At 42.2% G+C, this 27337-nt stretch overlaps 23 non-coding genes across 23 annotated transcripts; all 23 read left to right on the forward strand.

Moving 5' to 3' along the window:
• Positions 1 to 750: 750 nt before the first annotated feature.
• trnai-aau (transfer RNA isoleucine (anticodon AAU)) lies at positions 751 to 824 on the forward strand. Its single transcript has one exon. It is a non-coding gene; the product is annotated as a tRNA-Ile (tRNA).
• A 1000-nt stretch (positions 825 to 1824) lies between these two features.
• Positions 1825 to 1898, forward strand: trnai-aau (transfer RNA isoleucine (anticodon AAU)). Its single transcript has one exon. It is a non-coding gene; the product is annotated as a tRNA-Ile (tRNA).
• Positions 1899 to 3011: 1113 nt separating this feature from the next.
• trnai-aau (transfer RNA isoleucine (anticodon AAU)) lies at positions 3012 to 3085 on the forward strand. The gene has a single exon. It is a non-coding gene; the product is annotated as a tRNA-Ile (tRNA).
• A 1113-nt stretch (positions 3086 to 4198) lies between these two features.
• On the forward strand, positions 4199 to 4272 carry trnai-aau (transfer RNA isoleucine (anticodon AAU)). The gene has a single exon. It is a non-coding gene; the product is annotated as a tRNA-Ile (tRNA).
• Positions 4273 to 5272: 1000 nt separating this feature from the next.
• On the forward strand, positions 5273 to 5346 carry trnai-aau (transfer RNA isoleucine (anticodon AAU)). Its single transcript has one exon. It is a non-coding gene; the product is annotated as a tRNA-Ile (tRNA).
• A 1113-nt stretch (positions 5347 to 6459) lies between these two features.
• trnai-aau (transfer RNA isoleucine (anticodon AAU)) lies at positions 6460 to 6533 on the forward strand. Its single transcript has one exon. It is a non-coding gene; the product is annotated as a tRNA-Ile (tRNA).
• Positions 6534 to 7534: 1001 nt separating this feature from the next.
• On the forward strand, positions 7535 to 7608 carry trnai-aau (transfer RNA isoleucine (anticodon AAU)). Its single transcript has one exon. It is a non-coding gene; the product is annotated as a tRNA-Ile (tRNA).
• Positions 7609 to 8619: 1011 nt separating this feature from the next.
• trnai-aau (transfer RNA isoleucine (anticodon AAU)) lies at positions 8620 to 8693 on the forward strand. Its single transcript has one exon. It is a non-coding gene; the product is annotated as a tRNA-Ile (tRNA).
• A 1112-nt stretch (positions 8694 to 9805) lies between these two features.
• On the forward strand, positions 9806 to 9879 carry trnai-aau (transfer RNA isoleucine (anticodon AAU)). The gene has a single exon. It is a non-coding gene; the product is annotated as a tRNA-Ile (tRNA).
• A 1112-nt stretch (positions 9880 to 10991) lies between these two features.
• On the forward strand, positions 10992 to 11065 carry trnai-aau (transfer RNA isoleucine (anticodon AAU)). Its single transcript has one exon. It is a non-coding gene; the product is annotated as a tRNA-Ile (tRNA).
• Positions 11066 to 12174: 1109 nt separating this feature from the next.
• Positions 12175 to 12248, forward strand: trnai-aau (transfer RNA isoleucine (anticodon AAU)). The gene has a single exon. It is a non-coding gene; the product is annotated as a tRNA-Ile (tRNA).
• Positions 12249 to 13355: 1107 nt separating this feature from the next.
• On the forward strand, positions 13356 to 13429 carry trnai-aau (transfer RNA isoleucine (anticodon AAU)). The gene has a single exon. It is a non-coding gene; the product is annotated as a tRNA-Ile (tRNA).
• A 1106-nt stretch (positions 13430 to 14535) lies between these two features.
• On the forward strand, positions 14536 to 14609 carry trnai-aau (transfer RNA isoleucine (anticodon AAU)). Its single transcript has one exon. It is a non-coding gene; the product is annotated as a tRNA-Ile (tRNA).
• A 1112-nt stretch (positions 14610 to 15721) lies between these two features.
• On the forward strand, positions 15722 to 15795 carry trnai-aau (transfer RNA isoleucine (anticodon AAU)). The gene has a single exon. It is a non-coding gene; the product is annotated as a tRNA-Ile (tRNA).
• A 1107-nt stretch (positions 15796 to 16902) lies between these two features.
• On the forward strand, positions 16903 to 16976 carry trnai-aau (transfer RNA isoleucine (anticodon AAU)). Its single transcript has one exon. It is a non-coding gene; the product is annotated as a tRNA-Ile (tRNA).
• A 1106-nt stretch (positions 16977 to 18082) lies between these two features.
• trnai-aau (transfer RNA isoleucine (anticodon AAU)) lies at positions 18083 to 18156 on the forward strand. The gene has a single exon. It is a non-coding gene; the product is annotated as a tRNA-Ile (tRNA).
• A 1112-nt stretch (positions 18157 to 19268) lies between these two features.
• trnai-aau (transfer RNA isoleucine (anticodon AAU)) lies at positions 19269 to 19342 on the forward strand. The gene has a single exon. It is a non-coding gene; the product is annotated as a tRNA-Ile (tRNA).
• A 1106-nt stretch (positions 19343 to 20448) lies between these two features.
• trnai-aau (transfer RNA isoleucine (anticodon AAU)) lies at positions 20449 to 20522 on the forward strand. The gene has a single exon. It is a non-coding gene; the product is annotated as a tRNA-Ile (tRNA).
• Positions 20523 to 21633: 1111 nt separating this feature from the next.
• On the forward strand, positions 21634 to 21707 carry trnai-aau (transfer RNA isoleucine (anticodon AAU)). The gene has a single exon. It is a non-coding gene; the product is annotated as a tRNA-Ile (tRNA).
• A 1112-nt stretch (positions 21708 to 22819) lies between these two features.
• trnai-aau (transfer RNA isoleucine (anticodon AAU)) lies at positions 22820 to 22893 on the forward strand. Its single transcript has one exon. It is a non-coding gene; the product is annotated as a tRNA-Ile (tRNA).
• A 1110-nt stretch (positions 22894 to 24003) lies between these two features.
• Positions 24004 to 24077, forward strand: trnai-aau (transfer RNA isoleucine (anticodon AAU)). Its single transcript has one exon. It is a non-coding gene; the product is annotated as a tRNA-Ile (tRNA).
• A 1110-nt stretch (positions 24078 to 25187) lies between these two features.
• On the forward strand, positions 25188 to 25261 carry trnai-aau (transfer RNA isoleucine (anticodon AAU)). The gene has a single exon. It is a non-coding gene; the product is annotated as a tRNA-Ile (tRNA).
• Positions 25262 to 26370: 1109 nt separating this feature from the next.
• On the forward strand, positions 26371 to 26444 carry trnai-aau (transfer RNA isoleucine (anticodon AAU)). Its single transcript has one exon. It is a non-coding gene; the product is annotated as a tRNA-Ile (tRNA).
• The last annotated feature ends 893 nt before the right edge of the window (positions 26445 to 27337 follow it).

Raw genomic sequence — 27337 nt, forward strand, 5'->3', positions numbered from 1 at the left:
GGGAACCTCCTTTCATCAGTGTGTCATCTAGTTTGGCCCACGACACCTCCAAGACGCAAGAAATTGATCACTGGCATCCCAGAGTTACTCCCCTAACGCCAGCCATCACTGCTCCTCACACCTCAACAACCATCTTTTCTTCCACAACCACAAGCTACCCCAGCCTCTCAACACCTGCAAGCCTGTCATAGCGGGGTGGGGATACAAACCCTGGTTCGAGTAGGGGGTAGAAATAGAAGAGGGAAAGATGAGTAGGACTGGGTTTCAAACCCTGGTTTGGGTAGGGGGTAATGAAAATATAGAGGGCGCCAGAGTCACTATCAAGGAGTTTTTCCCAGAGAAAAACTGAAAGGACTAAAAGTATAAAGATGAGTGTATTCAAACTCGTCTTTACGTTCATAAAATTAAGTCACAGGATTTTAAATGGAAGGTTTAAAGCATTAGCACAAACACAAACAAAGTGCTTTGCGAGGTCTGTTCCATGTCAGAAATCTTCAAAAGGGCATGCAGTATAAGTCTGAGTTGAGCTGATGTTACGCGATGAACTTGGGTATCCCATACGGCCTACGTTCAAGCTATACACAACGATGATAGACTTGAATGAGCGACTTCAATCCTGCTTAGTCATTACAGCAAATGATAAAATAATTGCATTGAAAGCAGTCATTTGTTTTTTTTAACAACAACTGAAAGTCTTTCAACTCACCTACTAAAAAAAAAAAAAATTGGTCGTCAAATACCTCAAAAGTAGGCCGGTTAGCTCAGCTGGTCAGAGCGTGGTGCTAATAACGCCAAGGTCATGGCTTCAATCCCCATACTGGCCACATCTGCAACTCTTCCTTGCTCCATGTGCTCTTTTAAAGACTTATTCTTCAAATACTCTGTTCATTCTTTTATTTTCGCAGAGCTTCCAGTATCAGAGGTGTTTGAAATTTCAAACTTAGCTTGAGATTCCAAGTAAACACAAGAAACTTGTGTTAAAAAAGAAATGGACCAGACTCACTGAATAATTCCCTATAATCCCTATATAGACCAGTGAGCAGTACTGACCAACATGCCATTGGGGTCATCAGGTGGGAACCTCCTTTCATCAGTGTGTCATCTAGTTTGGCCCACGACACCTCCAAAACGTAAGAAATTGATCACTGGCATCCCAGAGTTACTCCCCTAACGCCAGCCATCACTGCTCCTCACACCTCAACAACCATCTTTTCTTCCACAACCACAAGCTACCCCAGCCTCTCAACACCTGCAAGCCTGTCATAGCGGGGTGGGGATACAAACCCTGGTACGAGTAGGGGGTAGAAATAGAAGAGGTAAAGAAAAGTAGGACTGGGTTTCAAATCCTGGTTTGGGTAGGGGGTAATGAAAATATAGAGTGCGCCAGAGTCACTATCAAGGAGTTTTTCCCAGAGAAAAACTGAAAGGACTAAAAGTATAAAGATGAGTGTATTCAAACTCGTCTTTACGTTCATAAAATTAAGTCACAGGATTTTAAATGGAAGGTTAGAAGCGTTAGCACAAACACAAACAAAGTGCTTTGTAAGGTCTATTCCATGTCAGAAATCTTCAAAAGGGCATGCAGTGTAAGTCTGAGTTTAGCTGATTTTACGCGATGAACTTGGGTATCCCATACGGCCTACGTTCAAGCTATACACAACGATGATAGACTTGAATGAGCGACTTCAATCCTGCTTAGTCATTACAGCAAATGATAAAATAATTGCATTGAAAGCAGTCATTTGTTTTTTGAACAACAACTGAAAGTCTTTCAACTCACCTACTAAAAAAAAAAAAAATTGGTCGTCAAATACCTCAAAAGTAGGCCGGTTAGCTCAGCTGGTCAGAGCGTGGTGCTAATAACGCCAAGGTCATGGGTTCAATCCCCATACTGGCCACATCTTCACAGACATCTGCAACAACAGCACTTGTGTAGGGACTCTGCCAAAATCAGCCGTGAGTGGAAGTTGGTTTCAGTCTCATGCATTAGCAATCTCATTCCTTCACTCTCAACAAAAACTCTTCCTTGCTCCATGTGCTCTTTTAAAGACTTATTCTTCAAATACTCTGTTCATTCTTTTATTTTCGCAGAGCTTCCAATATCAGAGGTGTTTGAAATTTCAAACTTAGCTTGAGATTCCAAGTAAACACAAGAAACTTGTGTTAAAAAATAAATGGACCAGACTCACTGAATAATTCCCTATAATCCCTATATAGACCAGTGAGCAGTACTGACCAACATGCCATTGGGGTCATCAGGTGGGAACCTCCTTTCATCAGTGTGTCATCTAGTTTGGCCCACGACACCTCCAAGACGCAAGAAATTGATCACTGGCATCCCAGAGTTACTCCCCTAACGCCAGCCATCACTGCTCCTCACACCTCAACAACCATCTTTTCTTCCACAACCACAAGCTACCCCAGCCTCTCAACACCTGCAAGCCTGTCATAGCGGGGTGGGGATACAAACCCTGGTTCGAGTAGGGGGTAGAAATAGAAGAGGGAAAGATGAGTAGGACTGGGTTTCAAACCCTGGTTTGGGTAGGGGGTAATGAAAATATAGAGGGCGCCAGAGTCACTATCAAGGAGTTTTTCCCAGAGAAAAACTGAAAGGACTAAAAGTATAAAGATGAGTGTATTCAAACTCGTCTTTACGTTCATAAAATTAAGTCACAGGATTTTAAATGGAAGGTTTAAAGCATTAGCACAAACACAAACAAAGTGCTTTGCGAGGTCTGTTCCATGTCAGAAATCTTCAAAAGGGCATGCAGTATAAGTCTGAGTTGAGCTGATGTTACGCGATGAACTTGGGTATCCCATACGGCCTACGTTCAAGCTATACACAACGATGATAGACTTGAATGAGCGACTTCAATCCTGCTTAGTCATTACAGCAAATGATAAAATAATTGCATTGAAAGCAGTCATTTGTTTTTTTTAACAACAACTGAAAGTCTTTCAACTCACCTACTAAAAAAAAAAAAAATTGGTCGTCAAATACCTCAAAAGTAGGCCGGTTAGCTCAGCTGGTCAGAGCGTGGTGCTAATAACGCCAAGGTCATGGCTTCAATCCCCATACTGGCCACATCTTCACAGACATCTGCAACAACAGCACTTGTGTAGGGACTCTGCCAAAATCAGCCGTGAGTGGAAGTTGGTTTCAGTCTCATGCATTAGCAATCTCATTCCTTCACTCTCAACAAAAACTCTTCCTTGCTCCATGTGCTCTTTTAAAGACTTATTCTTCAAATACTCTGTTCATTCTTTTATTTTCGCAGAGCTTCCAATATCAGAGGTGTTTGAAATTTCAAACTTAGCTTGAGATTCCAAGTAAACACAAGAAACTTGTGTTAAAAAATAAATGGACCAGACTCACTGAATAATTCCCTATAATCCCTATATAGACCAGTGAGCAGTACTGACCAACATGCCATTGGGGTCATCAGGTGGGAACCTCCTTTCATCAGTGTGTCATCTAGTTTGGCCCACGACACCTCCAAGACGCAAGAAATTGATCACTGGCATCCCAGAGTTACTCCCCTAACGCCAGCCATCACTGCTCCTCACACCTCAACAACCATCTTTTCTTCCACAACCACAAGCTACCCCAGCCTCTCAACACCTGCAAGCCTGTCATAGCGGGGTGGGGATACAAACCCTGGTTCGAGTAGGGGGTAGAAATAGAAGAGGGAAAGATGAGTAGGACTGGGTTTCAAACCCTGGTTTGGGTAGGGGGTAATGAAAATATAGAGGGCGCCAGAGTCACTATCAAGGAGTTTTTCCCAGAGAAAAACTGAAAGGACTAAAAGTATAAAGATGAGTGTATTCAAACTCGTCTTTACGTTCATAAAATTAAGTCACAGGATTTTAAATGGAAGGTTTAAAGCATTAGCACAAACACAAACAAAGTGCTTTGCGAGGTCTGTTCCATGTCAGAAATCTTCAAAAGGGCATGCAGTATAAGTCTGAGTTGAGCTGATGTTACGCGATGAACTTGGGTATCCCATACGGCCTACGTTCAAGCTATACACAACGATGATAGACTTGAATGAGCGACTTCAATCCTGCTTAGTCATTACAGCAAATGATAAAATAATTGCATTGAAAGCAGTCATTTGTTTTTTTTAACAACAACTGAAAGTCTTTCAACTCACCTACTAAAAAAAAAAAAAATTGGTCGTCAAATACCTCAAAAGTAGGCCGGTTAGCTCAGCTGGTCAGAGCGTGGTGCTAATAACGCCAAGGTCATGGCTTCAATCCCCATACTGGCCACATCTGCAACTCTTCCTTGCTCCATGTGCTCTTTTAAAGACTTATTCTTCAAATACTCTGTTCATTCTTTTATTTTCGCAGAGCTTCCAGTATCAGAGGTGTTTGAAATTTCAAACTTAGCTTGAGATTCCAAGTAAACACAAGAAACTTGTGTTAAAAAAGAAATGGACCAGACTCACTGAATAATTCCCTATAATCCCTATATAGACCAGTGAGCAGTACTGACCAACATGCCATTGGGGTCATCAGGTGGGAACCTCCTTTCATCAGTGTGTCATCTAGTTTGGCCCACGACACCTCCAAAACGTAAGAAATTGATCACTGGCATCCCAGAGTTACTCCCCTAACGCCAGCCATCACTGCTCCTCACACCTCAACAACCATCTTTTCTTCCACAACCACAAGCTACCCCAGCCTCTCAACACCTGCAAGCCTGTCATAGCGGGGTGGGGATACAAACCCTGGTACGAGTAGGGGGTAGAAATAGAAGAGGTAAAGAAAAGTAGGACTGGGTTTCAAATCCTGGTTTGGGTAGGGGGTAATGAAAATATAGAGTGCGCCAGAGTCACTATCAAGGAGTTTTTCCCAGAGAAAAACTGAAAGGACTAAAAGTATAAAGATGAGTGTATTCAAACTCGTCTTTACGTTCATAAAATTAAGTCACAGGATTTTAAATGGAAGGTTAGAAGCGTTAGCACAAACACAAACAAAGTGCTTTGTAAGGTCTATTCCATGTCAGAAATCTTCAAAAGGGCATGCAGTGTAAGTCTGAGTTTAGCTGATTTTACGCGATGAACTTGGGTATCCCATACGGCCTACGTTCAAGCTATACACAACGATGATAGACTTGAATGAGCGACTTCAATCCTGCTTAGTCATTACAGCAAATGATAAAATAATTGCATTGAAAGCAGTCATTTGTTTTTTGAACAACAACTGAAAGTCTTTCAACTCACCTACTAAAAAAAAAAAAAATTGGTCGTCAAATACCTCAAAAGTAGGCCGGTTAGCTCAGCTGGTCAGAGCGTGGTGCTAATAACGCCAAGGTCATGGGTTCAATCCCCATACTGGCCACATCTTCACAGACATCTGCAACAACAGCACTTGTGTAGGGACTCTGCCAAAATCAGCCGTGAGTGGAAGTTGGTTTCAGTCTCATGCATTAGCAATCTCATTCCTTCACTCTCAACAAAAACTCTTCCTTGCTCCATGTGCTCTTTTAAAGACTTATTCTTCAAATACTCTGTTCATTCTTTTATTTTCGCAGAGCTTCCAATATCAGAGGTGTTTGAAATTTCAAACTTAGCTTGAGATTCCAAGTAAACACAAGAAACTTGTGTTAAAAAATAAATGGACCAGACTCACTGAATAATTCCCTATAATCCCTATATAGACCAGTGAGCAGTACTGACCAACATGCCATTGGGGTCATCAGGTGGGAACCTCCTTTCATCAGTGTGTCATCTAGTTTGGCCCACGACACCTCCAAGACGCAAGAAATTGATCACTGGCATCCCAGAGTTACTCCCCTAACGCCAGCCATCACTGCTCCTCACACCTCAACAACCATCTTTTCTTCCACAACCACAAGCTACCCCAGCCTCTCAACACCTGCAAGCCTGTCATAGCGGGGTGGGGATACAAACCCTGGTTCGAGTAGGGGGTAGAAATAGAAGAGGGAAAGATGAGTAGGACTGGGTTTCAAACCCTGGTTTGGGTAGGGGGTAATGAAAATATAGAGGGCGCCAGAGTCACTATCAAGGAGTTTTTCCCAGAGAAAAACTGAAAGGACTAAAAGTATAAAGATGAGTGTATTCAAACTCGTCTTTACGTTCATAAAATTAAGTCACAGGATTTTAAATGGAAGGTTTAAAGCATTAGCACAAACACAAACAAAGTGCTTTGCGAGGTCTGTTCCATGTCAGAAATCTTCAAAAGGGCATGCAGTATAAGTCTGAGTTGAGCTGATGTTACGCGATGAACTTGGGTATCCCATACGGCCTACGTTCAAGCTATACACAACGATGATAGACTTGAATGAGCGACTTCAATCCTGCTTAGTCATTACAGCAAATGATAAAATAATTGCATTGAAAGCAGTCATTTGTTTTTTTTAACAACAACTGAAAGTCTTTCAACTCACCTACTAAAAAAAAAAAAAATTGGTCGTCAAATACCTCAAAAGTAGGCCGGTTAGCTCAGCTGGTCAGAGCGTGGTGCTAATAACGCCAAGGTCATGGGTTCAATCCCCATACTGGCCACATCTGCAACTCTTCCTTGCTCCATGTGCTCTTTTAATGACTTATTCTTCAAATACTCTGTTCATTCTTTTATTTTCGCAGAGCTTCCAGTATCAGAGGTGTTTGAAATTTCAAACTTAGCTTGAGATTCCAAGTAAACACAAGAAACTTGTGTTAAAAAAGAAATGGACCAGACTCACTGAATAATTCCCTATAATCCCTATATAGACCAGTGAGCAGTACTGACCAACATGCCATTGGGGTCATCAGGTGGGAACCTCCTTTCATCAGTGTGTCATCTAGTTTGGCCCACGACACCTCCAAAACGTAAGAAATTGATCACTGGCATCCCAGAGTTACTCCCCTAACGCCAGCCATCACTGCTCCTCACACCTCAACAACCATCTTTTCTTCCACAACCACAAGCTACCCCAGCCTCTCAACACCTGCAAGCCTGTCATAGCGGGGTGGGGATACAAACCCTGGTACGAGTAGGGGGTAGAAATAGAAGAGGTAAAGATAAGTAGGACTGGGTTTCAAATCCTGGTTTGGGTAGGGGGTAATGAAAATATAGAGTGCGCCAGAGTCACTATCAAGGAGTTTTTCCCAGAGAAAAACTGAAAGGACTAAAAGTATAAAGATGAGTGTATTCAAACTCGTCTTTACGTTCATAAAATTAAGTCACAGGATTTTAAATGGAAGGTTAGAAGCGTTAGCACAAACACAAACAAAGTGCTTTGTAAGGTCTATTCCATGTCAGAAATCTTCAAAAGGGCATGCAGTGTAAGTCTGAGTTTAGCTGATTTTACGCGATGAACTTGGGTATCCCATACGGCCTACGTTCAAGCTATACACAACGATGATAGACTTGAATGAGCGACTTCAATCCTGCTTAGTCATTACAGCAAATGATAAAATAATTGCATTGAAAGCAGTCATTTGTTTTTTTTAACAACAACTGAAAGTCTTTAAACTCACCTACTAAAAAAAAAAAAAATTGGTCGTCAAATACCTCAAAAGTAGGCCGGTTAGCTCAGCTGGTCAGAGCGTGGTGCTAATAACGCCAAGGTCATGGCTTCAATCCCCATACTGGCCACATCTTCACAGACATCTGCAACTCTTCCTTGCTCCATGTGCTCTTTTAAAGACTTATTCTTCAAATACTCTGTTCATTCTTTTATTTTCGCAGAGCTTCCAGTATCAGAGGTGTTTGAAATTTCAAACTTAGCTTGAGATTCCAAGTAAACACAAGAAACTTGTGTTAAAAAAGAAATGGACCAGACTCACTGAATAATTCACTATAATCCCTATATAGACCAGTGAGCAGTACTGACCAACATGCCATTGGGGTCATCAGGTGGGAACCTCCTTTCATCAGTGTGTCATCTAGTTTGGCCCACGACACCTCCAAAACGTAAGAAATTGATCACTGGCATCCCAGAGTTACTCCCCTAACGCCAGCCATCACTGCTCCTCACACCTCAACAACCATCTTTTCTTCCACAACCACAAGCTACCCCAGCCTCTCAACACCTGCAAGCCTGTCATAGCGGGGTGGGGATACAAACCCTGGTACGAGTAGGGGGTAGAAATAGAAGAGGTAAAGAAAAGTAGGACTGGGTTTCAAATCCTGGTTTGGGTAGGGGGTAATGAAAATATAGAGTGCGCCAGAGTCACTATCAAGGAGTTTTTCCCAGAGAAAAACTGAAAGGACTAAAAGTATAAAGATGAGTGTATTCAAACTCGTCTTTACGTTCATAAAATTAAGTCACAGGATTTTAAATGGAAGGTTAGAAGCGTAAGCACAAACACAAACAAAGTGCTTTGCGAGGTCTGTTCCATGTCAGAAATCTTCAAAAGGGCATGCAGTGTAAGTCTGAGTTGAGCTGATGTTACGCGATGAACTTGGGTATCCCATACGGCCTACGTTCAAGCTATACACAACGATGATAGACTTGAATTAGCGACTTCAATCTTGCTTAGTCATTACACCAAATGATAAAATAATTGCATTGAAAGCAGTCATTTGTTTTTTTAACAACAACTGAAAGTCTTTCAACTCACCTACTAAAAAAAAGAAAATTGGTCGTCAAATACCTCAAAAGTAGGCCGGTTAGCTCAGCTGGTCAGAGCGTGGTGCTAATAACGCCAAGGTCATGGGTTCAATCCCCATACTGGCCACATCTTCACAGACATCTGCAACAACACCACTTGTTTAGGGACTCTGCCAAAATCAGCCTTGAGAGGAAGTTGGTTTCAGTCTCATGCATTCGCAACTTCACTCACAACTCTCAACAAAAAACTCTTCCTTGCTCCATGTGCTCTGTTAAAGACTTATTCTTCAAATACTCTGTTCATTCTTTTATTTTCGCAGAGCTTCCAGTATCAGAGGTGTTTGAAATTTCAAACTTAGCTTGAGATTCCAAGTAAACACAAGAAACTTGTGTTAAAAAAGAAATGGACCAGTCTCACTGAATAATTCCCTATAATCCCTCTATAGACCAGTGAGCAGTACTGACCAACATGCCATTAGGGTCATCAGGTGGGAACCTCCTTTCATCAGTGTGTCATCTAGTTTGGCCCACGACACCTCCAAGACGCACGAAATTGATCACTGGCATCCCAGAGTTACTCCCCTAACGCCAGCCATCACTGCTCCTCACACCTCAACAACCATCTTTTCTTCCACAACCACAAGCTACCCCAGCCTCTCAACACCTGCAAGCCTGTCATAGCGGGGTGGGGATACAAACCCTGGTTCGAGTAGGGGGTAGAAATAGAAGAGGTAAAGATAAGTAGGACTGGGTTTCAAATCCTGGTTTGGGTAGGGGGTAATGAAAATATAGAGTGCGCCAGAGTCACTATCAAGGAGTTTTTCCCAGAGAAAAACTGAAAGGACTAAAAGTATAAAGATGAGTGTATTCAAACTCGTCTTTACGTTCATAAAATTAAGTCACAGGATTTTAAATGGAAGGTTAGAAGCGTTAGCACAAACACAAACAAAGTGCTTTGTAAGGTCTATTCCATGTCAGAAATCTTCAAAAGGGCATGCAGTGTAAGTCTGAGTTTAGCTGATTTTACGCGATGAACTTGGGTATCCCATACGGCCTACGTTCAAGCTATACACAACGATGATAGACTTGAATGAGCGACTTCAATCCTGCTTAGTCATTACAGCAAATGATAAAATAATTGCATTGAAAGCAGTCATTTGTTTTTTGAACAACAACTGAAAGTCTTTCAACTCACCTACTAAAAAAAATAAAAATTGGTCGTCAAATACCTCAAAAGTAGGCCGGTTAGCTCAGCTGGTCAGAGCGTGGTGCTAATAACGCCAAGGTCATGGGTTCAATCCCCATACTGGCCACATCTTCACAGACATCTGCAACAACAGCACTTGTTTAGGGACTCTGCCAAAATCAGCCTTGAGAGGAAGTTGGTTTCAGTCTCATGCATTCGCAACTTCACTCACAACTCTCAACAAAAAACTCTTCCTTGCTCCATGTGCTCTGTTAAAGACTTATTCTTCAAATACTCTGTTCATTCTTTTATTTTCGCAGAGCTTCCAGTATCAGAGGTGTTTGAAATTTCAAACTTAGCTTGAGATTCCAAGTAAACACAAGAAACTTGTGTTAAAAAAGAAATGGACCAGTCTCACTGAATAATTCCCTATAATCCCTCTATAGACCAGTGAGCAGTACTGACCAACATGCCATTAGGGTCATCAGGTGGGAACCTCCTTTCATCAGTGTGTCATCTAGTTTGGCCCACGACACCTCCAAGACGCACGAAATTGATCACTGGCATCCCAGAGTTACTCCCCTAACGCCAGCCATCACTGCTCCTCACACCTCAACAACCATCTTTTCTTCCACAACCACAAGCTACCCCAGCCTCTCAACACCTGCAAGCCTGTCATAGCGGGGTGGGGATACAAACCCTGGTTCGAGTAGGGGGTAGAAATAGAAGAGGTAAAGATAAGTAGGACTGGGTTTCAAATCCTGGTTTGGGTAGGGGGTAATGAAAATATAGAGTGCGCCAGAGTCACTATCAAGGAGTTTTTCCCAGAGAAAAACTGAAAGGACTAAAAGTATAAAGATGAGTGTATTCAAACTCGTCTTTACGTTCATAAAATTAAGTCACAGGATTTTAAATGGAAGGTTTAAAGCATTAGCACAAACACAAACAAAGTGCTTTGCGAGGTCTGTTCCATGTCAGAAATCTTCAAAAGGGCATGCAGTGTAAGTCTGAGTTGAGCTGATGTTACGCGATGAACTTGGGTATCCCATACGGCCTACGTTCAAGCTATACACAACGATGATAGACTTGAATGAGCGACTTCAATCCTGCTTAGTCATTACAGCAAATGATAAAATAATTGCATTGAAAGCAGTCATTTGTTTTTTTAACAACAACTGAAAGTCTTTCAACTCACCTACTAAAAAAAAAAAAAATTGGTCGTCAAATACCTCAAAAGTAGGCCGGTTAGCTCAGCTGGTCAGAGCGTGGTGCTAATAATGCCAAGGTCATGGGTTCAATCCCCATACTGGCCACATCTTCACAGACATCTGCAACAACAGCACTTGTTTAGGGACTCTGCCAAAATCAGCCTTGAGAGGAAGTTGGTTTCAGTCTCATGCATTCGCAACTTCACTCACAACTCTCAACAAAAAACTCTTCCTTGCTCCATGTGCTCTGTTAAAGACTTATTCTTCAAATACTCTGTTCATTCTTTTATTTTCGCAGAGCTTCCAGTATCAGAGGTGTTTGAAATTTCAAACTTAGCTTGAGATTCCAAGTAAACACAAGAAACTTGTGTTAAAAAAGAAATGGACCAGTCTCACTGAATAATTACCTATAATCCCTCTATAGACCAGTGAGCAGTACTGACCAACATGCCATTAGGGTCATCAGGTGGGAACCTCCTTTCATCAGTGTGTCATCTAGTTTGGCCCACGACACCTCCAAGACGCACGAAATTGATCACTGGCATCCCAGAGTTACTCCCCTAACGCCAGCCATCACTGCTCCTCACACCTCAACAACCATCTTTTCTTCCACAACCACAAGCTACCCCAGCCTCTCAACACCTGCAAGCCTGTCATAGCGGGGTGGGGATACAAACCCTGGTACGAGTAGGGGGTAGAAATAGAAGAGGTAAAGAAAAGTAGGACTGGGTTTCAAATCCTGGTTTGGGTAGGGGGTAATGAAAATATAGAGTGCGCCAGAGTCACTATCAAGGAGTTTTTCCCAGAGAAAAACTGAAAGGACTAAAAGTATAAAGATGAGTGTATTCAAACTCGTCTTTACGTTCATAAAATTAAGTCACAGGATTTTAAATGGAAGGTTAGAAGCGTTAGCACAAACACAAACAAAGTGCTTTGCGAGGTCTGTTCCATGTCAGAAATCTTCAAAAGGGCATGCAGTGTAAGTCTGAGTTGAGCTGATGTTACGCGATGAACTTGGGTATCCCATACGGCCTACGTTCAAGCTATACACAACGATGATAGACTTGAATGAGCGACTTCAATCCTGCTTAGTCATTACAGCAAATGATAAAATAATTGCATTGAAAGCAGTCATTTGTTTTTTTAACAACTGAAAGTCTTTCAACTCACCTACTAAAAAAAATAAAAATTGGTCGTCAAATACCTCAAAAGTAGGCCGGTTAGCTCAGCTGGTCAGAGCGTGGTGCTAATAACGCCAAGGTCATGGGTTCAATCCCCATACTGGCCACATCTTCACAGACATCTGCAACAACAGCACTTGTTTAGGGACTCTGCCAAAATCAGCCTTGAGAGGAAGTTGGTTTCAGTAACTTTGCAACTTCACTCACAACTCTCAACAAAAAACTCTTCCTTGCTCCATGTGCTCTGTTAAAGACTTATTCTTCAAATACTCTGTTCATTCTTTTATTTTCGCAGAGCTTCCAGTATCAGAGGTGTTTGAAATTTCAAACTTAGCTTGAGATTCCAAGTAAACACAAGAAACTTGTGTTAAAAAAGAAATGGACCAGTCTCACTGAATAATTACCTATAATCCCTCTATAGACCAGTGAGCAGTACTGACCAACATGCCATTAGGGTCATCAGGTGGGAACCTCCTTTCATCAGTGTGTCATCTAGTTTGGCCCACGACACCTCCAAGACGCACGAAATTGATCACTGGCATCCCAGAGTTACTCCCCTAACGCCAGCCATCACTGCTCCTCACACCTCAACAACCATCTTTTCTTCCACAACCACAAGCTACCCCAGCCTCTCAACACCTGCAAGCCTGTCATAGCGGGGTGGGGATACAAACCCTGGTACGAGTAGGGGGTAGAAATAGAAGAGGTAAAGAAAAGTAGGACTGGGTTTCAAATCCTGGTTTGGGTAGGGGGTAATGAAAATATAGAGTGCGCCAGAGTCACTATCAAGGAGTTTTTCCCAGAGAAAAACTGAAAGGACTAAAAGTATAAAGATGAGTGTATTCAAACTCGTCTTTACGTTCATAAAATTAAGTCACAGGATTTTAAATGGAAGGTTAGAAGCGTTAGCACAAACACAAGCAAAGTGCTTTGCGAGGTCTGTTCCATGTCAGAAATCTTCAAAAGGGCATGCAGTGTAAGTCTGAGTTGAGCTGATGTTACGCGATGAACTTGGGTATCCCATACGGCCTACGTTCAAGCTATACACAACGATGATAGACTTGAATGAGCGACTTCAATCCTGCTTAGTCATTACAGCAAATGATAAAATAATTGCATTGAAAGCAGTCATTTGTTTTTTGAACAACAACTGAAAGTCTTTCAACTCACCTACTAAAAAAAAAAAAAATTGGTCGTCAAATACCTCAAAAGTAGGCCGGTTAGCTCAGCTGGTCAGAGCGTGGTGCTAATAACGCCAAGGTCATGGGTTCAATCCCCATACTGGCCACATCTTCACAGACATCTGCAACAACAGCACTTGTTTAGGGACTCTGCCAAAATCAGCCTTGAGAGGAAGTTGGTTTCAGTAACTTTGCAACTTCACTCACAACTCTCAACAAAAAACTCTTCCTTGCTCCATGTGCTCTGTTAAAGACTTATTCTTCAAATACTCTGTTCATTCTATTATTTTCGCAGAGCTTCCAGTATCAGAGGTGTTTGAAATTTCAAACTTAGCTTGAGATTCCAAGTAAACACAAGAAACTTGTGTTAAAAAAGAAATGGACCAGTCTCACTGAATAATTACCTATAATCCCTCTATAGACCAGTGAGCAGTACTGACCAACATGCCATTAGGGTCATCAGGTGGGAACCTCCTTTCATCAGTGTGTCATCTAGTTTGGCCCACGACACCTCCAAGACGCAAGAAATTGATCACTGGCATCCCAGAGTTACTCCCCTAACGCCAGCCATCACTGCTCCTCACACCTCAACAACCATCTTTTCTTCCACAACCACAAGCTACCCCAGCCTCTCAACACCTGCAAGCCTGTCATAGCGGGGTGGGGATACAAACCCTGGTTCGAGTAGGGGGTAGAAATAGAAGAGGTAAAGATGAGTAGGACTGGGTTTCAAACCCTGGTTTGGGTAGGGGGTAATGAAAATATAGAGGGCGCCAGAGTCACTATCAAGGAGTTTTTCCCAGAGAAAAACTGAAAGGACTACAAGTATAAAGATGAGTGTATTCAAACTCGTCTTTACGTTCATAAAATTAAGTCACAGGATTTTAAATGGAAGGTTAGAAGCGTTAGCACAAACACAAACAAAGTGCTCTGCGAGGTCTGTTCCATGTCAGAAATCTTCAAAAGGGCATGCAGTGTAAGTCTGAGTTGAGCTGATGTTACGCGATGAACTTGGGTATCCCATACGGCCTACGTTCAAGCTATACACAACGATGATAGACTTGAATTAGCGACTTCAATCCTGCTTAGTCATTACAGCAAATGATAAAATAATTGCATTGAAAGCAGTCATTTGTTTTTTTAACAACAACTGAAAGTCTTTCAACTCACCTACTAAAAAAAAAAAAATTGGTCGTCAAATACCTCAAATGTAGGCCGGTTAGCTCAGCTGGTCAGAGCGTGGTGCTAATAACGCCAAGGTCATGGGTTCAATCCCCATACTGGCCACATCTTCACAGACATCTGCAACAACACCACTTGTTTAGGGACTCTGCCAAAATCAGCCTTGAGAGGAAGTTGGTCTCAGTCTCATGCATTCGCAACTTCACTCACAACTCTCAACAAAAAACTCTTCCTTGCTCCATGTGCTCTGTTAAAGACTTATTCTTCAAATACTCTGTTCATTCTTTTATTTTCGCAGAGCTTCCAGTATCAGAGGTGTTTGAAATTTCAAACTTAGCTTGAGATTCCAAGTAAACACAAGAAACTTGTGTTAAAAAAGAAATGGACCAGTCTCACTGAATAATTACCTATAATCCCTCTATAGACCAGTGAGCAGTACTGACCAACATGCCATTAGGGTCATCAGGTGGGAACCTCCTTTCATCAGTGTGTCATCTAGTTTGGCCCACGACACCTCCAAGACGCACGAAATTGATCACTGGCATCCCAGAGTTACTCCCCTAACGCCAGCCATCACTGCTCCTCACACCTCAACAACCATCTTTTCTTCCACAACCACAAGCTACCCCAGCCTCTCAACACCTGCAAGCCTGTCATAGCGGGGTGGGGATACAAACCCTGGTACGAGTAGGGGGTAGAAATAGAAGAGGTAAAGAAAAGTAGGACTGGGTTTCAAATCCTGGTTTGGGTAGGGGGTAATGAAAATATAGAGTGCGCCAGAGTCACTATCAAGGAGTTTTTCCCAGAGAAAAACTGAAAGGACTAAAAGTATAAAGATGAGTGTATTCAAACTCGTCTTTACGTTCATAAAATTAAGTCACAGGATTTTAAATGGAAGGTTAGAAGCGTTAGCACAAACACAAACAAAGTGCTTTGCGAGGTCTGTTCCATGTCAGAAATCTTCAAAAGGGCATGCAGTGTAAGTCTGAGTTGAGCTGATGTTACGCGATGAACTTGGGTATCCCATACGGCCTACGTTCAAGCTATACACAACGATGATAGACTTGAATGAGCGACTTCAATCCTGCTTAGTCATTACAGCAAATGATAAAATAATTGCATTGAAAGCAGTCATTTGTTTTTTTAACAACAACTGAAAGTCTTTCAACTCACCTACTAAAAAAAATAAAAATTGGTCGTCAAATACCTCAAAAGTAGGCCGGTTAGCTCAGCTGGTCAGAGCGTGGTGCTAATAACGCCAAGGTCATGGGTTCAATCCCCATACTGGCCACATCTTCACAGACATCTGCAACAACAGCACTTGTTTAGGGACTCTGCCAAAATCAGCCTTGAGAGGAAGTTGGTTTCAGTAACTTTGCAACTTCACTCACAACTCTCAACAAAAAACTCTTCCTTGCTCCATGTGCTCTGTTAAAGACTTATTCTTCAAATACTCTGTTCATTCTTTTATTTTCGCAGAGCTTCCAGTATCAGAGGTGTTTGAAATTTCAAACTTAGCTTGAGATTCCAAGTAAACACAAGAAACTTGTGTTAAAAAAGAAATGGACCAGTCTCACTGAATAATTACCTATAATCCCTCTATAGACCAGTGAGCAGTACTGACCAACATGCCATTAGGGTCATCAGGTGGGAACCTCCTTTCATCAGTGTGTCATCTAGTTTGGCCCACGACACCTCCAAGACGCACGAAATTGATCACTGGCATCCCAGAGTTACTCCCCTAACGCCAGCCATCACTGCTCCTCACACCTCAACAACCATCTTTTCTTCCACAACCACAAGCTACCCCAGCCTCTCAACACCTGCAAGCCTGTCATAGCGGGGTGGGGATACAAACCCTGGTACGAGTAGGGGGTAGAAATAGAAGAGGTAAAGAAAAGTAGGACTGGGTTTCAAATCCTGGTTTGGGTAGGGGGTAATGAAAATATAGAGTGCGCCAGAGTCACTATCAAGGAGTTTTTCCCAGAGAAAAACTGAAAGGACTAAAAGTATAAAGATGAGTGTATTCAAACTCGTCTTTACGTTCATAAAATTAAGTCACAGGATTTTAAATGGAAGGTTAGAAGCGTTAGCACAAACACAAGCAAAGTGCTTTGCGAGGTCTGTTCCATGTCAGAAATCTTCAAAAGGGCATGCAGTGTAAGTCTGAGTTGAGCTGATGTTACGCGATGAACTTGGGTATCCCATACGGCCTACGTTCAAGCTATACACAACGATGATAGACTTGAATTAGCGACTTCAATCCTGCTTAGTCATTACAGCAAATGATAAAATAATTGCATTGAAAGCAGTCATTTGTTTTTTTAACAACAACTGAAAGTCTTTCAACTCACCTACTAAAAAAAAAAAAAATTGGTCGTCAAATACCTCAAAAGTAGGCCGGTTAGCTCAGCTGGTCAGAGCGTGGTGCTAATAACGCCAAGGTCATGGGTTCAATCCCCATACTGGCCACATCTTCACAGACATCTGCAACAACAGCACTTGTTTAGGGACTCTGCCAAAATCAGCCTTGAGAGGAAGTTGGTTTCAGTAACTTTGCAACTTCACTCACAACTCTCAACAAAAAACTCTTCCTTGCTCCATGTGCTCTGTTAAAGACTTATTCTTCAAATACTCTGTTCATTCTATTATTTTCGCAGAGCTTCCAGTATCAGAGGTGTTTGAAATTTCAAACTTAGCTTGAGATTCCAAGTAAACACAAGAAACTTGTGTTAAAAAAGAAATGGACCAGTCTCACTGAATAATTACCTATAATCCCTCTATAGACCAGTGAGCAGTACTGACCAACATGCCATTAGGGTCATCAGGTGGGAACCTCCTTTCATCAGTGTGTCATCTAGTTTGGCCCACGACACCTCCAAGACGCAAGAAATTGATCACTGGCATCCCAGAGTTACTCCCCTAACGCCAGCCATCACTGCTCCTCACACCTCAACAACCATCTTTTCTTCCACAACCACAAGCTACCCCAGCCTCTCAACACCTGCAAGCCTGTCATAGCGGGGTGGGGATACAAACCCTGGTTCGAGTAGGGGGTAGAAATAGAAGAGGTAAAGATGAGTAGGACTGGGTTTCAAACCCTGGTTTGGGTAGGGGGTAATGAAAATATAGAGGGCGCCAGAGTCACTATCAAGGAGTTTTTCCCAGAGAAAAACTGAAAGGACTACAAGTATAAAGATGAGTGTATTCAAACTCGTCTTTACGTTCATAAAATTAAGTCACAGGATTTTAAATGGAAGGTTAGAAGCGTTAGCACAAACACAAACAAAGTGCTCTGCGAGGTCTGTTCCATGTCAGAAATCTTCAAAAGGGCATGCAGTGTAAGTCTGAGTTGAGCTGATGTTACGCGATGAACTTGGGTATCCCATACGGCCTACGTTCAAGCTATACACAACGATGATAGACTTGAATTAGCGACTTCAATCCTGCTTAGTCATTACAGCAAATGATAAAATAATTGCATTGAAAGCAGTCATTTGTTTTTTTAACAACAACTGAAAGTCTTTCAACTCACCTACTAAAAAAAAAAAAATTGGTCGTCAAATACCTCAAATGTAGGCCGGTTAGCTCAGCTGGTCAGAGCGTGGTGCTAATAACGCCAAGGTCATGGGTTCAATCCCCATACTGGCCACATCTTCACAGACATCTGCAACAACACCACTTGTTTAGGGACTCTGCCAAAATCAGCCTTGAGAGGAAGTTGGTCTCAGTCTCATGCATTCGCAACTTCACTCACAACTCTCAACAAAAAACTCTTCCTTGCTCCATGTGCTCTGTTAAAGACTTATTCTTCAAATACTCTGTTCATTCTTTTATTTTCGCAGAGCTTCCAGTATCAGAGGTGTTTGAAATTTCAAACTTAGCTTGAGATTCCAAGTAAACACAAGAAACTTGTGTTAAAAAAGAAATGGACCAGTCTCACTGAATAATTACCTATAATCCCTCTATAGACCAGTGAGCAGTACTGACCAACATGCCATTAGGGTCATCAGGTGGGAACCTCCTTTCATCAGTGTGTCATCTAGTTTGGCCCACGACACCTCCAAGACGCACGAAATTGATCACTGGCATCCCAGAGTTACTCCCCTAACGCCAGCCATCACTGCTCCTCACACCTCAACAACCATCTTTTCTTCCACAACCACAAGCTACCCCAGCCTCTCAACACCTGCAAGCCTGTCATAGCGGGGTGGGGATACAAACCCTGGTACGAGTAGGGGGTAGAAATAGAAGAGGTAAAGAAAAGTAGGACTGGGTTTCAAATCCTGGTTTGGGTAGGGGGTAATGAAAATATAGAGTGCGCCAGAGTCACTATCAAGGAGTTTTTCCCAGAGAAAAACTGAAAGGACTAAAAGTATAAAGATGAGTGTATTCAAACTCGTCTTTACGTTCATAAAATTAAGTCACAGGATTTTAAATGGAAGGTTAGAAGCGTTAGCACAAACACAAGCAAAGTGCTTTGCGAGGTCTGTTCCATGTCAGAAATCTTCAAAAGGGCATGCAGTGTAAGTCTGAGTTGAGCTGATGTTACGCGATGAACTTGGGTATCCCATACGGCCTACGTTCAAGCTATACACAACGATGATAGACTTGAATTAGCGACTTCAATCCTGCTTAGTCATTACAGCAAATGATAAAATAATTGCATTGAAAGCAGTCATTTGTTTTTTTAACAACAACTGAAAGTCTTTCAACTCACCTACTAAAAAAAAAAAAAATTGGTCGTCAAATACCTCAAAAGTAGGCCGGTTAGCTCAGCTGGTCAGAGCGTGGTGCTAATAACGCCAAGGTCATGGGTTCAATCCCCATACTGGCCACATCTTCACAGACATCTGCAACAACAGCACTTGTTTAGGGACTCTGCCAAAATCAGCCTTGAGAGGAAGTTGGTTTCAGTAACTTTGCAACTTCACTCACAACTCTCAACAAAAAACTCTTCCTTGCTCCATGTGCTCTGTTAAAGACTTATTCTTCAAATACTCTGTTCATTCTATTATTTTCGCAGAGCTTCCAGTATCAGAGGTGTTTGAAATTTCAAACTTAGCTTGAGATTCCAAGTAAACACAAGAAACTTGTGTTAAAAAAGAAATGGACCAGTCTCACTGAATAATTACCTATAATCCCTCTATAGACCAGTGAGCAGTACTGACCAACATGCCATTAGGGTCATCAGGTGGGAACCTCCTTTCATCAGTGTGTCATCTAGTTTGGCCCACGACACCTCCAAGACGCAAGAAATTGATCACTGGCATCCCAGAGTTACTCCCCTAACGCCAGCCATCACTGCTCCTCACACCTCAACAACCATCTTTTCTTCCACAACCACAAGCTACCCCAGCCTCTCAACACCTGCAAGCCTGTCATAGCGGGGTGGGGATACAAACCCTGGTTCGAGTAGGGGGTAGAAATAGAAGAGGTAAAGATGAGTAGGACTGGGTTTCAAACCCTGGTTTGGGTAGGGGGTAATGAAAATATAGAGGGCGCCAGAGTCACTATCAAGGAGTTTTTCCCAGAGAAAAACTGAAAGGACTACAAGTATAAAGATGAGTGTATTCAAACTCGTCTTTACGTTCATAAAATTAAGTCACAGGATTTTAAATGGAAGGTTAGAAGCGTTAGCACAAACACAAACAAAGTGCTCTGCGAGGTCTGTTCCATGTCAGAAATCTTCAAAAGGGCATGCAGTGTAAGTCTGAGTTGAGCTGATGTTACGCGATGAACTTGGGTATCCCATACGGCCTACGTTCAAGCTATACACAACGATGATAGACTTGAATTAGCGACTTCAATCCTGCTTAGTCATTACAGCAAATGATAAAATAATTGCATTGAAAGCAGTCATTTGTTTTTTTAACAACAACTGAAAGTCTTTCAACTCACCTACTAAAAAAAAAAAAATTGGTCGTCAAATACCTCAAATGTAGGCCGGTTAGCTCAGCTGGTCAGAGCGTGGTGCTAATAACGCCAAGGTCATGGGTTCAATCCCCATACTGGCCACATCTTCACAGACATCTGCAACAACACCACTTGTTTAGGGACTCTGCCAAAATCAGCCTTGAGAGGAAGTTGGTCTCAGTCTCATGCATTCGCAACTTCACTCACAACTCTCAACAAAAAACTCTTCCTTGCTCCATGTGCTCTGTTAAAGACTTATTCTTCAAATACTCTGTTCATTCTTTTATTTTCGCAGAGCTTCCAGTATCAGAGGTGTTTGAAATTTCAAACTTAGCTTGAGATTCCAAGTAAACACAAGAAACTTGTGTTAAAAAAGAAATGGACCAGTCTCACTGAATAATTACCTATAATCCCTCTATAGACCAGTGAGCAGTACTGACCAACATGCCATTAGGGTCATCAGGTGGGAACCTCCTTTCATCAGTGTGTCATCTAGTTTGGCCCACGACACCTCCAAGACGCACGAAATTGATCACTGGCATCCCAGAGTTACTCCCCTAACGCCAGCCATCACTGCTCCTCACACCTCAACAACCATCTTTTCTTCCACAACCACAAGCTACCCCAGCCTCTCAACACCTGCAAGCCTGTCATAGCGGGGTGGGGATACAAACCCTGGTACGAGTAGGGGGTAGAAATAGAAGAGGTAAAGAAAAGTAGGACTGGGTTTCAAATCCTGGTTTGGGTAGGGGGTAATGAAAATATAGAGTGCGCCAGAGTCACTATCAAGGAGTTTTTCCCAGAGAAAAACTGAAAGGACTAAAAGTATAAAGATGAGTGTATTCAAACTCGTCTTTACGTTCATAAAATTAAGTCACAGGATTTTAAATGGAAGGTTAGAAGCGTTAGCACAAACACAAACAAAGTGCTTTGCGAGGTCTGTTCCATGTCAGAAATCTTCAAAAGGGAATGCAGTGTAAGTCTGAGTTGAGCTGATGTTACGCGATGAACTTGGGTATCCCATACGGCCTACGTTCAAGCTATACACAACGATGATAGACTTGAATTAGCGACTTCAATCCTGCTTAGTCATTACAGCAAATGATAAAATAATTGCATTGAAAGCAGTCATTTGTTTTTTTAACAACAACTGAAAGTCTTTCAACTCACCTACTAAAAAAAAAAAAATTGGTCGTCAAATACCTCAAATGTAGGCCGGTTAGCTCAGCTGGTCAGAGCGTGGTGCTAATAACGCCAAGGTCATGGGTTCAATCCCCATACTGGCCACATCTTCACAGACATCTGCAACAACACCACTTGTTTAGGGACTCTGCCAAAATCAGCCTTGAGAGGAAGTTGGTCTCAGTCTCATGCATTCGCAACTTCACTCACAACTCTCAACAAAAAACTCTTCCTTGCTCCATGTGCTCTGTTAAAGACTTATTCTTCAAATACTCTGTTCATTCTTTTATTTTCGCAGAGCTTCCAGTATCAGAGGTGTTTGAAATTTCAAACTTAGCTTGAGATTCCAAGTAAACACAAGAAACTTGTGTTAAAAAAGAAATGGACCAGTCTCACTGAATAATTACATATAATCCCTCTATAGACCAGTGAGCAGTACTGACCAACATGCCATTAGGGTCATCAGGTGGGAACCTCCTTTCATCAGTGTGTCATCTAGTTTGGCCCACGACACCTCCAAGACGCACGAAATTGATCACTGGCATCCCAGAGTTACTCCCCTAACGTTAGCCATCACTGCTCCTCACACCTCAACAACCATCTTTTCTTCCACAACCACAAGCTACCCCAGCCTCTCAACACCTGCAAGCCTGTCATAGCGGGGTGGGGATACAAACCCTGGTACGAGTAGGGGGTAGAAATAGAAGAGGTAAAGAAAAGTAGGACTGGGTTTCAAATCCTGGTTTGGGTAGGGGGTAATGAAAATATAGAGTGCGCCAGAGTCACTATCAAGGAGTTTTTCCCAGAGAAAAACTGAAAGGACTAAAAGTATAAAGATGAGTGTATTCAAACTCGTCTTTACGTTCATAAAATTAAGTCACAGGATTTTAAATGGAAGGTTAGAAGCGTTAGCACAAACACAAACAAAGTGCTTTGCGAGGTCTGTTCCATGTCAGAAATCTTCAAAAGGGCATGCAGTGTAAGTCTGAGTTGAGCTGATGTTACGCGATGAACTTGGGTATCCCATACGGCCTACGTTCAAGCTATACACAACGATGATAGACTTGAATGAGCGACTTCAATCCTGCTTAGTCATTACAGCAAATGATAAAATAATTGCATTGAAAGCAGTCATTTGTTTTTTTAACAACAACTGAAAGTCTTTCAACTCACCTACTAAAAAAAATAAAAATTGGTCGTCAAATACCTCAAAAGTAGGCCGGTTAGCTCAGCTGGTCAGAGCGTGGTGCTAATAACGCCAAGGTCATGGGTTCAATCCCCATACTGGCCACATCTTCACAGACATCTGCAACAACAGCACTTGTTTAGGGACTCTGCCAAAATCAGCCTTGAGTGGAAGTTCGTTTCAGTCTCATGCATTCGCAACTTCACTCACAACTCTCAACAAAAAACTCTTCCTTGCTCCATGTGCTCTGTTAAAGACTTATTCTTCAAATACTCTGTTCATTCTTTTATTTTCGCAGAGCTTCCAGTATCAGAGGTGTTTGAAATTTCAAACTTAGCTTGAGATTCCAAGTAAACACAAGAAACTTGTGTTAAAAAAGAAATGGACCAGTCTCACTGAATAATTACCTATAATCCCTCTATAGACCAGTGAGCAGTACTGACCAACATGCCATTGGGGTCATCAGGTGGGAACCTCCTTTCATCAGTGTGTCATCTAGTTTGGCCCACGACACCTCCAAGACGCACGAAATTGATCACTGGCATCCCAGAGTTACTCCCCTAACGCCAGCCATCACTGCTCCTCACACGTCAACAACCATCTTTTCTTCCACAACCACAAGCTACCCCAGCCTCTCAACACCTGCAAGCCTGTCATAGCGGGGTGGGGATACAAACCCTGGTTCGAGTAGGGGGTAGAAATAGAAGAGGTAAAGATGAGTAGGACTGGGTTTCAAACCCTGGTTTGGGTAGGGGGTAATGAAAATATAGAGGGCGCCAGAGTCACTATCAAGGAGTTTTTCCCAGAGAAAAACTGAAAGGACTAAAAGTATAAAGATGGGTGTATTCAAACTCGTCTTTACGTTCATAAAATTAAGTCACAGGATTTTAAATGGAAGGTTAGAAGCGTTAGCACAAACACAAACAAAGTGCTTTGCGAGGTCTGTTCCATGTCAGAAATCTTCAAAAGGGCATGCAGTGTAAGTCTGAGTTGAGCTGATGTTACGCGATGAACTTGGGTATCCCATACGGCCTACGTTCAAGCTATACACAACGATGATAGACTTGAATTAGCGACTTCAATCTTGCTTAGTCATTACAGCAAATGATAAAATAATTGCATTGAAAGCAGTCATTTGTTTTTTTAACAACAACTGAAAGTCTTTCAACTCACCTACTAAAAAAAAAAAATTGGGCGTCAAATACCTCAAAAGTAGGCCGGTTAGCTCAGCTGGTCAGAGCGTGGTGCTAATAACGCCAAGGTCATGGGTTCAATCCCCATACTGGACACATCTTCACAGACATCTGCAACAACAGCACTTGTTTAGGGACTCTGCCAAAATCAGCCTTGAGTGGAAGTTCGTTTCAGTCTCATGCATTCGCAACTTCACTCACAACTCTCAACAAAAAACTCTTCCTTGCTCCATGTGCTCTGTTAAAGACTTATTCTTCAAATACTCTGTTCATTCTTTTATTTTCGCAGAGCTTCCAGTATCAGAGGTGTTTGAAATTTCAAACTTAGCTTGAGATTCCAAGTAAACACAAGAAACTTGTGTTAAAAAAGAAATGGACCAGTCTCACTGAATAATTACCTATAATCCCTCTATAGACCAGTGAGCAGTACTGACCAACATGCCATTGGGGTCATCAGGTGGGAACCTCCTTTCATCAGTGTGTCATCTAGTTTGGCCCACGACACCTCCAAGACGCACGAAATTGATCACTGGCATCCCAGAGTTACTCCCCTAACGCCAGCCATCACTGCTCCTCACACGTCAACAACCATCTTTTCTTCCACAACCACAAGCTACCCCAGCCTCTCAACACCTGCAAGCCTGTCATAGCGGGGTGGGGATACAAACCCTGGTTCGAGTAGGGGGTAGAAATAGAAGAGGTAAAGATGAGTAGGACTGGGTTTCAAACCCTGGTTTGGGTAGGGGGTAATGAAAATATAGAGGGCGCCAGAGTCACTATCAAGGAGTTTTTCCCAGAGAAAAACTGAAAGGACTAAAAGTATAAAGATGGGTGTATTCAAACTCGTCTTTACGTTCATAAAATTAAGTCACAGGATTTTAAATGGAAGGTTAGAAGCGTTAGCACAAACACAAACAAAGTGCTTTGCGAGGTCTGTTCCATGTCAGAAATCTTCAAAAGGGCATGCAGTGTAAGTCTGAGTTGAGCTGATGTTACGCGATGAACTTGGGTATCCCATACGGCCTACGTTCAAGCTATACACAACGATGATAGACTTGAATTAGCGACTTCAATCTTGCTTAGTCATTACAGCAAATGATAAAATAATTGCATTGAAAGCAGTCATTTGTTTTTTTAACAACAACTGAAAGTCTTTCAACTCACCTACTAAAAAAAAAAAATTGGGCGTCAAATGCCTCAAAAGTAGGCCGGTTAGCTCAGCTGGTCAGAGCGTGGTGCTAATAACGCCAAGGTCATGGGTTCAATCCCCATACTGGACACATCTTCACAGACATCTGCAACAACAGCACTTGTTTAGGGACTCTGCCAAAATCAGCCTTGAGTGGAAGTTCGTTTCAGTCTCATGCATTCGCAACTTCACTCACAACTCTCAACAAAAAACTCTTCCTTGCTCCATGTGCTCTGTTAAAGACTTATTCTTCAAATACTCTGTTCATTCTTTTATTTTCGCAGAGCTTCCAGTATCAGAGGTGTTTGAAATTTCAAACTTAGCTTGAGATTCCAAGTAAACACAAGAAACTTGTGTTAAAAAAGAAATGGACCAGTCTCACTGAATAATTACCTATAATCCCTCTATAGACCAGTGAGCAGTACTGACCAACATGCCATTGGGGTCATCAGGTGGGAACCTCCTTTCATCAGTGTGTCATCTAGTTTGGCCCACGACACCTCCAAGACGCACGAAATTGATCACTGGCATCCCAGAGTTACTCCCCTAACGCCAGCCATCACTGCTCCTCACACGTCAACAACCATCTTTTCTTCCACAACCACAAGCTACCCCAGCCTCTCAACACCTGCAAGCCTGTCATAGCGGGGTGGGGATACAAACCCTGGTTCGAGTAGGGGGTAGAAATAGAAGAGGTAAAGATGAGTAGGACTGGGTTTCAAACCCTGGTTTGGGTAGGGGGTAATGAAAATATAGAGGGCGCCAGAGTCACTATCAAGGAGTTTTTCCCAGAGAAAAACTGAAAGGACTAAAAGTATAAAGATGGGTGTATTCAAACTCGTCTTTACGTTCATAAAATTAAGTCACAGGATTTTAAATGGAAGGTTAGAAGCGTTAGCACAAACACAAACAAAGTGCTTTGCGAGGTCTGTTCCATGTCAGAAATCTTCAAAAGGGCATGCAGTGTAAGTCTGAGTTGAGCTGATGTTACGCGATGAACTTGGGTATCCCATACGGCCTACGTTCAAGCTATACACAACGATGATAGACTTGAATGAGCGACTTCAATCTTGCTTAGTCATTACAGCAAATGATAAAATAATTGCATTGAAAGCAGTCATTTGTTTTTTAACAACAACTGAAAGTGTTTCAACTCACCTACTAAAAAAAAAAAATTGGTCGTCAAATACCTCAAAAGTAGGCCGGTTAGCTCAGCTGGTCAGAGCGTGGTGCTAATAACGCCAAGGTCATGGCTTCAATCCCCATACTGGCCACATCTTCACAGACATCTGCAACAACAGCACTTGTTTAGGGACTCTGCCAAAATCAGCCTTGAGTGGAAGTTGGTTTCAGTCTCATGCATTCGCAACTTCACTCACAACTCTCAACAAAAAACTCTTCCTTGCTCCATGTGCTCTGTTAAAGACTTATTCTTCAAATACTCTGTTCATTCTTTTATTTTCGCAGAGCTTCCAGTATCAGAGGTGTTTGAAATTTCAAACTTAGCTTGAGATTCCAAGTAAACACAAGAAACTTGTGTTAAAAAAGAAATGGACCAGTCTCACTGAATAATTACCTATAATCCCTCTATAGACCAGTGAGCAGTACTGACCAACATGCCATTGGGGTCATCAGGTGGGAACCTCCTTTCATCAGTGTGTCATCTAGTTTGGCCCACGACACCTCCAAGACGCACGAAATTGATCACTGGCATCCCAGAGTTACTCCCCTAACGCCAGCCATCACTGCTCCTCACACCTCAACAACCATCTTTTCTTCCACAACCACAAGCTACCCCAGCCTCTCAACACCTGCAAGCCTGTCATAGCGGGGTGGGGATACAAACCCTGGTACGAGTAGGGGGTAGAAATAGAAGAGGTAAAGATAAGTAGGACTGGGTTTCAAATCCTGGTTTGGGTAGGGGGTAATGAAAATATAGAGTGCGCCAGAGTCACTATCAAGGAGTTTTTCCCAGAGAAAAACTGAAAGGACTAAAAGTATAAAGATGAGTGTATTCAAACTCGTCTTTACGTTCATAAAATTAAGTCACAGGATTTTAAATGGAAGGTTAGAAGCGTTAGCACAAACACAAACAAAGTGCTTTGCGAGGTCTGTTCCATGTCAGAAATCTTCAAAAGGGCATGCAGTGTAAGTCTGAGTTGAGCTG

This window comes from Leuresthes tenuis, unplaced genomic scaffold (assembly GCF_036924035.1).
Source record: "Leuresthes tenuis unplaced genomic scaffold, fLeuTen1.0.hap1 SCAF_9, whole genome shotgun sequence".
In the NCBI taxonomy this organism is placed as follows: Eukaryota; Metazoa; Chordata; class Actinopteri; order Atheriniformes; family Atherinopsidae; genus Leuresthes; species Leuresthes tenuis.